Consider the following 11063-nt stretch of genomic DNA (forward strand, 5'->3'; position numbering starts at 1 on the left):
CCAATTTCCATCAAATTACCCACCTTATCACACCCACCTCCCAAGGAACTTATTATTCTTTCAGCATTCGCTTCCAAATTCACATTCATTACCCACCTAGAACTACCATGTAATATCAATAGCAAATAGATAACAACGCAATACATAGACAAATATAGGAGAATAACAAAAGTAGCAGATTCATAGCAAAAGCACAAATACATCAATACCAGAATTTGAGTAATACAACGAAACAACAATACATTTTGTAACTTAATTAACATAATCGAGTTCCCAACATAACAATTAGAAACTTATCCACGACAATACACTAATGTGTAATTAACAACAAACACAAACATACAATCAGCCATGCCCTAATTTAATAAGTCAAACAAATTAACAACAATTACACAATACACGATAGAAATTCGTGCTAGATGAAAACTATAGCTTTATGAAAATGGGCGAAACAAACAACAACACGAGCCAATGAGGAAAACAAAATACCTTAATCAAATCTTGCCATAATACGATCACCAACACCACAAAGCAAAACGACCAGAACACACAAGACAAACTACAACAATCTTCAAATATAACTACAGGGCATCCTCACCGAAGCAACAATTGGAGGTGTAAAAGATGAAGCTCGATAATGAAGAAGGGGACTGGAAATGAAATTTTGGAGACGATGGCGTCAACACTCCATCTAATTTACTACTTACGGCGTGACTTAACGACAAAATTGACCCTCTTTTTGACTTTATATTTTATTACTAAAGTTGCTTCGCTAGCATGTAAAAGTGCATGTGAGAAACAATTTCATTTCTCGCGGAGATGAACCTAGGCACGCCCATACTAAATTAATGTGTTAATATATCAAAATTTGAATTGAGTTACTTACGAGGAAGCCCAGGTTCATCTCTTAGATAAACTTGGGATGTTTATCTAGGGCTATTAATGTCATTTCTAGTTGTTAATGAAGGGTATCATGGTAAATTGGTAATTTGACGGTAACAAAGAATATTGGCATTAGACCCAGCAGTAAACGTGGTTAGCTTGGAAGCCTTAACCATAGTTGATTGTTGTTCCCAGCCTCCGCAAAATCAGTATAAGTTGTCAAATGCGCGCATTTCCATTGTTGTTACACCATTGATTAATCTTCTTCGGACTTCATCAATCACCTAGGTTTTATTGTTTCGTTCGTCGCTTGTTTGGTGTTGAAATCGGGTTTTGCTTTTCCACCTCATTGAATTAATTGAATCGGGTTCTTCTTTTTGGCCCCATTGAATCAATCACCTCCGAACTTCCAATCTCCTGAGTTTTACTTTTTATGTTCATTGCTTGTTTGGTGCTACCATAGCCTTAAATTTGGACATTGTGGGTGGATGGGTTGAATTTGGACTTTTTTTTTTTGGTTAAAATGGTTCATAATTTGGACTCTTCAAAGGTAAGTGCTTCGTGATATTTACTGATTACAATTTTGAGTTTTTGACATTGTGGTGGATATAGCCTTGAATTAGGCATTGTCTAACTTTTTATTACTGTATTTGCTTAATTGAGTTGAATACAAGATTAGATTTTGTAATTGTGTTGAATAAAAGATTAGATTTTGTGATTGGTTTTGAACAAAAATTTTGTAACTTTGACATCATGGTGGATATAGCCTTGAATATGGACATTGCCGAACTGTTTGTTTGCTCAATTGGGTTGAATATAAGATTAAAAAATTGGTGTTTATAGGCTTCTTTACATGCCTTAACTCAAGGTGAGTTTAAGTCTTGATGGTACTAATGATCGTTTGTTTGCTCTGTCAAGTTCCTTTTAGATGCCAGCTGGACAGTTGGTAGAGAAAATAGTTTTTTACTTTGATTTCACGCATTCCAATACCTTTTATTTACAACAATGCCACTTGATAAACATGGAAAGTTTATCTAGAAGATAAGCTTGGATTTTTCCGTTACTTATAGATCGATTTGAGCTAGTTTTGACACGTTTACGAGAAATAAAGGAATTGAAGGAGTAAAAGTAAAATGTGACTTGCATAATTTTTTTATTTTTATTTTTTTTATACTAATCCTAACTAGACCCCAAAATTCATTGTCTTTTTTGTATGATATTTGCAGCTTAGACACTAAGGCCTTGTTCTTTGAAGAGTCCAAATCCTAACTAAACTGAATTAACCTTGCGTGGAGGAAGAATGATCGGGTGTTTTCTACTATTTCTCATGATTGTTAGGGTCTAAGATTTGGGAGATATATTGCTGATATTGTTTTTTATAAAGAGAAGGCTATGTAAAATCTTGTTTAAAGATTTCCAAAGCCCATACCGTAAGTGTTTCGGGTATTTTTGTGATTTCCCCTTAGACACTGGTCGCGCTCTTTGGATAGACGGCCCAGACACCTTCAAAGTAACGTCCCGTTATCAGAATATTCACCTCCAACGGTCAAGTTAGCAGCCGGAAAACGAAAAGACTAGAGAGAGAAAGTAGAGAGAATTTGGAGCTGTTTTAATGCTTTATTAAATGTTATGTCACAATCCACCCCTTCCATCATATCATAAATGATTGGGGTATTTATGGGGGTGGAGAATTGTTATCCTTTAGGGTTAGTACCTGTAGGGAATAAATTTCAAGCGTTAATCCCCTTGCTTGAACCCCACTGTGATCATACACTTAAGTACGGTGGCGTCCAAAAGGGAAGAAGATAGAGCAAAAGAGTCACCAACAAGTTTTAGGAACTTGTAAACCGTTCAAAGGGTGAAGGTTACACCCCTTAACGATCCAAGAGATCGTCAACTCCATAAGGTCTTGAACCAAATAAGGGTTTGGGGATGAAGGTACAAATCCAACCTAAAAGAGATTGAACCTACCCTAATAATAGGCCTCTACTTTATTCTGATCGTATTCATGTGCGCTTTCTGACTAACATGCAATCAATAGGTTTAACCCTAAACCTGTTTATCTATGTTGGTTGAATTTAATGCACAAATAAATCTATTATTGGCGATCACTTGAATTATAATCAAATTAACCCTAACAAGATTATTAATTAACTTATTAAGCGTGATTACAAGTACCAAATTCCCTTTAAATATGCATAAAAGGCGTGATCAAGCAATAATAATAAACATCAAGCAACATAATAATAATAAAAATAATAATTAAAATAATCATAATTAAAATGATAATCAATCAATAATCATCATAATAACAATTATAATAATCATCATCATAATAATCATGTTAAAGCATAATGAAAATAGCAAGATCCTAGGCATGATACTAATAAGATTAATAACAAACCCTAACATGTCACTAAGCAATAAAAATCAAATTTTTTCCCTAACATGATACTAACAATCATAAATATTAGGAAGAACATAGAAGGCATCGTACTTTTAATCATACTTGATATTAAAAGTTACCTTAGACATGATACTAGGAATCAAAATAACAATCTAAGCATGCTCTCTATATCATAATATCAATAAAAACCGTTAAAGCACTTACTTTGATGCTTCGTACCTCTTTCTAATAACAAAATACACACGTTAGTAAATTCAAGGAAAATAATAAACAAAACAATTAAGTTAAATAATTGAAAGAGAGATTTGGGACCAAACCCTCATAAATTAAACCTTTCACGTCTAGGGCGAAGGCAAATTCGAATAAGGCTAGGTGTTTCTAGATCTTGCAAATGCGGAATTTTGTATGTAAAAAGCAAGTTTAGAAAAAAAGAAAGATGGTGAATGATTAAAGAGAATGAGAGAGAATTGATGAATGAAAACTGGTTGTAGGTGAATCAAAATGGAGTTTTTAATACGTTATTTATAGAGAAAATCAGCTAAAAAGATAAAATTATTAAAACAGAGCATTGGCGCACAAAAAACCGAACCAGCGCCAACGCTGGCTGTTGGCGCCAGGCGCCACAGCTGGCGTTTGGCGCTGATTTCAGAAATTCACGTGTTTTCTAAAATCAGATAAAAATTACCGTACAAGAGAATAAAATCGTATTTTCCTCAAAAATGCTCTTTGATTTTAATTAAAACTCTGAAAAGTCAACAAAAGTCAATTTATCAATGTTAATTGAATTAGGAAGGAAAAGAACCTTCTAGAAGAATCTAGAAGACTAAAACCATTCCTAATTGCATTAGGAATGATAAATCATATTAGGCCCTCCCCTAGATCATTGGGCCGCATATAAGGATCAAATTGGGCCCAGTTTAGTAAATTGACCATAATTTCCTCAATATTCATCGGAATTGGACTTATAATATATCGTTGGAAAGCTCTTATCAAGCCCCATCCAACTACACTACTATCGGACTCATATCATGGACCAACCAAACTGGATTGGCTGTTTTATTAAAATAAGTTTTCAAAAACAAAGAGAAGAGAAAAGAAATTAAAACTATCCGCAACACTAAACTTTCCACAGTTTTGCTTCATTCGATTATGATTCGACGTGAAAGGTACTCATCACTGGGTTTGGTTTTGGGGAGACACATTTAGGTGTCTACAGAAGCCCCCACTTTGACTGAGTTTGGAGAAACGCATGTTTCGAAAACAAAAGTCAAAGTATCGATAGGGACGGAGAATGATTTAGAACGTTCTGCGATCCTAAACCTCTCTTGTAACGCCGATACCTGCAAACTAGCGTTAGTTAAACTGATAAAAGAGTTAAGAAACGTGTATCTTGCACCGTCGAGCACACGTCTCTGAAAGTAACCGATTGTTTTGATGACCTCCTGCAAGCTTGAGAATGCCATCCCGCTTGAAAACCGCTACGCCTGTAACTGCTTCCAATATAGAAGATTGCTTCGCCTGAAATGATCCTTCTTCGCTTTGATAATATTCCACGTCCAAGGGAATACCATTGAAGATTGTTTCGCTTGAAACAATCCTCTTCCGCTATGACAATACTCCACGTCTAAGGGAATACTGTCGAAGATTATTTCTCTTGAAACAATCTTCATCCGCATTGATAATATTTCACGTCCAAGGGAATACTATCGAAGATTATTTCTCTTGAAACAATCTTCATCCGCATTGATAATATTCAACGTCCAAGGGAATACTATCGAAGATTATCTCTCCTGAAATCACCTTCAGTTGCTTTTTGACAACTTTCCACAATCTATGGAACGCCATCTTGCTGTTTGTTTTGACGATCTTCCGCAATCTAGGGAACGCCGTCGATCAATGTTGCTACATCTTGAGCCTTTGCTTGAATCATAGTGACAACCTTTCCAATCATAGAAGTCGAAGACCGCCTCATCATGAACCGCTCTTCTCATATCTTGGTGACAACCTCCACAATCCTAGCGAACGCCGTCGAAGACCGCCCATCTCGTGCTATCTTCTCAAATCTTGGGTGACATCCTCCACAATCTTAGCGAATGTCGTCAAAGACCGCCCATCTCGTGCTATCTTCTCAAATATTTGGTGACAACTTCCACAATCTTAGCGAATGCTGTCGAAAATAACTTTACTTGAAGTCATCCTCAGTTGTTGAGATAATATTCCGAAGAAAATTACCGAAGAACAACACTTGTCGATCTTTAAAGCTCACTTGAACTTTGCTTCCGCTAAAACCAGTATGTCGGTGTTTCCGTGATGAGCCAATTCTTTGGCGCTTTAAGCTATGTGAGACGATCTTTCATCAGGTCAACCACTTATTGTGATTGTAATCAAACGGACTACTTAATCATGTCAAATTGCTTATAGGGGCTAACTGGCGTATCAAGGAACCCAAAATTGCTGTTTTGTCGCTGCTGGAATATCTCTGGCGCCAGGAATTGGAGTAGGGTCCTGCCTATTCTGTTGCATTTGTATTTATTTTGACTATAGAACTCTGCCAATCTCTTTAATTATCTTAGGGTTGACCTAAGGTTTAATGTCGCTTGAATCATCGACTTGACACGACTCAAGGTATAAACTTGACTCGATATGATTGACTGACTCGAGGTTGACTCGACTCAAACTGTTTGACACATGTGTTAGACTCAAATCAAGGTGATGTGACACGACATGACTCAATGTGTACATGACTTGTGTGTGCATCGTAATGTGATCGTGCGACTCGAAAATGCAAAAAGGCAAAAATTTTCCGTCATGGAGGGTACCGACTTTCTCCCGAAAAAGAAAGACGCGAAAAAGAATCGAAAGTTTGAAGATGCATGTTGAATGAGCTTAGTCAAATGTTTTTTGATACTATCTCTCAAGGTGCAAGGATTAATCCATCCTAGGCTATCTCAACTGTTGACTCCATGATGAAAGTATTTGGGTAACTTAGGCGCGGAGGCTAAGTACTTCATACTTCGTGATGCAATGACAATTATGATTGACGAGTGATGTGATAAGGCGTGCTTCAATGTTAAGATTTCATGACAAAGGGTTGCTAAGGGAAGGTATATTTGGTCATGTATCTGTGATGTGTGTGAAAGTGACACTAAAGCTAGGCCACAAGAGCTTAGTGTGTGGAAAGATATTATTTGTTAAAAGAGTCAAATGGTTGTGACTCTTAGGCTTGGTAAGCTAACGATGTAGGGATCAAGCCCCCAAGTCTAGTTCTAAGAATAGGGATGAGCATAGGAGATCCCTTGATATGATCATGGTGTAAGTGTGTGAATGTGAATATGAATTCATGTTTATTACGACCGCACCTCGATGTGAGGTTGCCTACGTATCCGTTAGGAATCAGGCCGAACGTAGCTCTAGCCGAACCTCGCACAAGTGTGTATACCTCAAAAAGATCTTTTTAAGGGTTGTAACGTGGTTAGGCTAAAGGCTGAAAAAGAAGGGGATAAAGGCTCAAAACCCTAGATAAGCCCCCAAGGTGTGCCACCTTGCTTTTGAATCTTTGTATTTTTATGCTTGAATTTCTACTCTTTTTTAGCTCTCTTTCTTTTTTCTTTAACATTTATTTTATTTTTGCAAGTGTGGGCGATCCCGATCATGCGGTCTATCACTCACTTGGAATTCATGTTTCTCAGGCACGGTACCGAGCACTCGATAAGAGACGCAATCCGAGACGTGTTCTTATCAAAGACATGTTCATGTCAATGACATTGGAACACTTTCCCTTTTGTACACTTTTATGATTATTTTATTTTTGCTTATTTTTATTTTGATATTTTGAAATCACTCAAGCCTTTTTAGAATTGCATAAGTTACACACCATCCCATCCCAAGGTTAGGTAGATGTAGGTTGAAAAAAAAGGTCTATCGTTAGACGAGGCTCAAAGTGGTTTATGAAGAAAGGATGTATGATTGAAGGGTGAAATGAGATATGATGTGGCTACAAGGGGTGCCTCAAATCATTGGTATACCTTGTGCTTAGTTCGACATTTTTTTTTTTCTTTTTTTTAATGCAATATAATGAAATGATCATATATAAGGAAATAAATGCTCATTTTGTTAAAAGAAAATATATAATGATCCTACAAAATAAATCTAAGGAGAATAAAAAGGTGCCTATGCTAGACTTATTGGGGAAAGAGTAAATAAAAAAATAGAAAAAAGAGGTCACGAAATCTTGTCGTTGAAGCTCGCCTCTTGTCTTGTGTTGTGTCCTTTATCATCACTCGCTCTTCTTGTTAACTGGAGGCATGGGAAGCTTGTTATTATCAATCAAATGTTGGATAGCTTCCTTTAGCTTCCAACAGCTCTCAGTAGTATGATCCCTACCTTGATGGTACTTGCAGTGTTCGTCTGGATTTCAACTAGGCAATCTCTTTTCAGGTGGGGGATCTTGAATAGGTCCAATGGGAGTAATGAGTCCTTTGGCATGGAGTCGATCGAAGGCAGTATCGTAGCTCATCCCAATGGGGGTGAAGTCTTTCCTTAGTTGCTTCTTAGATCCTTGGTTACCCATGGCTAAAACTTCACTGAGATCAAAGGTACTAACATTGTTACTAGAGTGGGCGTTTTCGGAAGAAGAAGGATTGTCGTTCTTCTTTCCTTTCCAGCCACCGTAGTTACTATTGTTAGTAGCTTTTTGCTTTGCGAGGTCATCTTCGATTTCAATTCCGATGTCATAGATGGCTTTGAAAGTATTCAGATTGTGTTGATATTTTAAATGCTTCGAATACTTCTCTTGAAGATTCTTGATAAACATCCTCACAGATTCTTTTTTGGTGGGCACCTCAATCATCTTAGCGGAAGTTTCCTTCCACTTATTAAAGAAAGAAGTAAAACCTTCATTCTCTTTTTGTCTTAGCATCTCAAGTTGTCTATGGTCGGTTTCAACTTGGATATTGCACTTGTACCTATCAATGAAAGCGTTTACTATCGATTCCCAGGTAGAGGTTTTCTCTTTGTCAAGGGAGAAGAACCATTGTTGACAAACGGTTTCAAGAGATAGTGGGAACAGAGAAGGGAAAACTTTCTTATCGATACCCTTAATACTCATTATAGTTTCGAAAGCTCTTAGATGGAAGTAAGGGTTATCTGTTGCCTTGAATTTAGGGATGTCAATGGCGTTGAATTTATGTGGAAGAAGTTCCTTGTCCAGCGAGACCCCTTGTGAACTCATGCCTTGAAATTTATAGTCACTAGATAGCTTGCTCAAACTTTCTTGCATAAGGTTCATTTATTGTTGCTTCACAGGATCATCGATCTTGAGTGTGAGTAGCTTCAGTGTCTCAGTCACGGTAACCAATTGGTTCCTAAGCTCATTGACTTCTGCTTTACTTGCCATTATCTTTTTAGCCTTCCTCTTTTGACGAATCGGTTTATCAAAAAGTGAGACTGTGGAAAAGGAATTTGGGGATATTCATTGTTAATTATTTGACTCAAACTCTATTCAACATGCAATGGATGGAGGAAATGAAGAAAGATTGGAATAGAATGTGAAGAAAAATGATGTAGATGGAGGGATATGTAGAACTAGGAATAGAATGTACTCCCAACTCAAATGACGGAAAGACCGACTCATGCATGGACCTAAGACATGGTCATGGTGATGTACACTCAAAGTGTGTGCTAAGACTAGTGAGTGTAGGTGGCATGTTAAGACTCGTGTCATGACCATGTGGCTAGACTATGTGGCTAGACTCACTTAATGACTCGACAAGGTGTTATGGACAGTGAAAATTAACCGAATTAATTAGCAAACTGGTTAATTAGACACTAGGTGATGACTCGACTAATAATCCGAACTATCGGCCAAACGACAGGACTGGCGTCACACTGTGTAGCTTGGCTCCATATGACAGAACTGTCGCCAGGCGCCACACTCCACAGGGTGGCGCTACAATCCAGATTTTGGCGCCAATGGTGGAGCTTCAATCTGGGACTGTTTTCGGTGATATTAATCAATTGGGGTATGCCTAAAATCGTACTAGGTCAATTCTTATTAAAATATTAGACTACATTGACTTAAATTAATTAATTAATTTAATTAATTAGGCAAAGTTCTTTAAGTCATTAATTTATTTAACCTCAACACAAGTCAAACAAACGGTTAAGAAAACATATATATGCACAACAAATAATGCACAATTAGTCAAGTAAGCACAATATGATGCAATGAGTTTGCAACCTAACCATGGCTCTAGTTCTCTAAAGTTTGGGATATGGTTTAGTCAATAGAGGGTCCATGGTTAATTGTCCAGATGCACCGCGCGGAAGCCTAACCGTGAAGGGTTGGCGCGAGTGGATGGGACACCGCGAGCTTTAGAAAAAACTCGCTTCCATGGTTTGGTGAATTCAACATTCTCGGATGTACCCTTTGTTGCACAGAGCGTTCAATCAGGTAGATGGAGCATGAATTCCCAGAGGGTTATGTCCATATGTAGAACACATATGAGTTTCAGAAAAGTGAGAAAAAATTCAATCAGGATGTAGGATCGAGCAAACAATGCAAAAAACCGGTCGAAATTAGAAGCATATTTCTGGCTCGGTATTGGGGGAAGTTGGCACCAGCAAACAGAGACTGGCGTCAAATTTTAGCTGTAGCGACTGGCGCCAATGATGGCGTCTGGCGCTACAGTTAAAATCATGGCGCCAATTCTCTGGCCCCTTGCGCTACTTCCCACATGCCTCAGCAGCTTTCTGTGCTCGATAAAATTTTCCAATTTCGCGCGGTGTTATTTCGGTCCTAGTTGTGAAAGATATTTCTCAAATTTCCTACGTGTAAAATCCTATGTTTTACCTCATTACGGATGGTCTTTCCAATGAGATCTTTTTTATGCATATGAAAATAATGTTAATCAAAATTACGCACATGAAATACTTAGAACGTTTCGAGTCTCATCCACTCATTCTAAATCATTGCCGAAACAAATTCAGGAATTAGAATAGAAATCCTCCCTAGTGGAGTCGCCAAAAAATGTAGGGAATAAATTTCAAGCGTTAATCCCCTTGCTTGAACCCCACTGTGATTATACACTTAAGTACAGTGGCGTCCAAAAGGGAAGAAGATAGAGCAAAAGAGTCGCCAACAAGTTTTAGGAACTTGTAAACCATTCACAGGGTGAAGGTTACACCCCTTAACGATCCAAGAGATCGTCAACTCCATAAGGTCTTGAACCAAATAAGGGTTTGGGGATGAAGGTACAAATCCAACCTAAAAGAGATTGAACCTGCCCTAATAATAGGCCTCTATTTTATTCTGATCGTATTCATGTGCGCTTTCTGACTAACATGCAATCAATAGGTTTAACCCTAAACCTGTTTATCTATGTTGGTTGAATTTAATGCACAAATAAATCTATTATTGGCGATCACTTGAATTATAATCAAATTAACCCTAACAAGATTATTAATTATCTTATTAAGCGTGATTACAAGTACCAAATTCCCTTTAAACATGCATAAAAGGCGTGATCAAGCAATAACAATAAACATCAAGCAACATAATAATAATAAAAATAATAATTAAAATAATCATAATTAAAATAATCATGTTAAAGCATAATGAAAACAGCAAGATCCTAGGCATGATACTAACAAGATTAATAACAAACCCTAGCATGTCACTAAGCAATAAAAATCAAATATTTATCCCTAACATGATACTAACAATCATAAATATTAGGAAGAACATAGAAGGCATCGTACTTTTAATCATACTTGA

The sequence above is a fragment of the Chenopodium quinoa genome, unplaced genomic scaffold (genome assembly GCF_001683475.1).
Source record: "Chenopodium quinoa cultivar QQ74 unplaced genomic scaffold, ASM168347v1, whole genome shotgun sequence".
Lineage (NCBI taxonomy): Eukaryota > Viridiplantae > Streptophyta > Magnoliopsida > Caryophyllales > Amaranthaceae > Chenopodium > Chenopodium quinoa.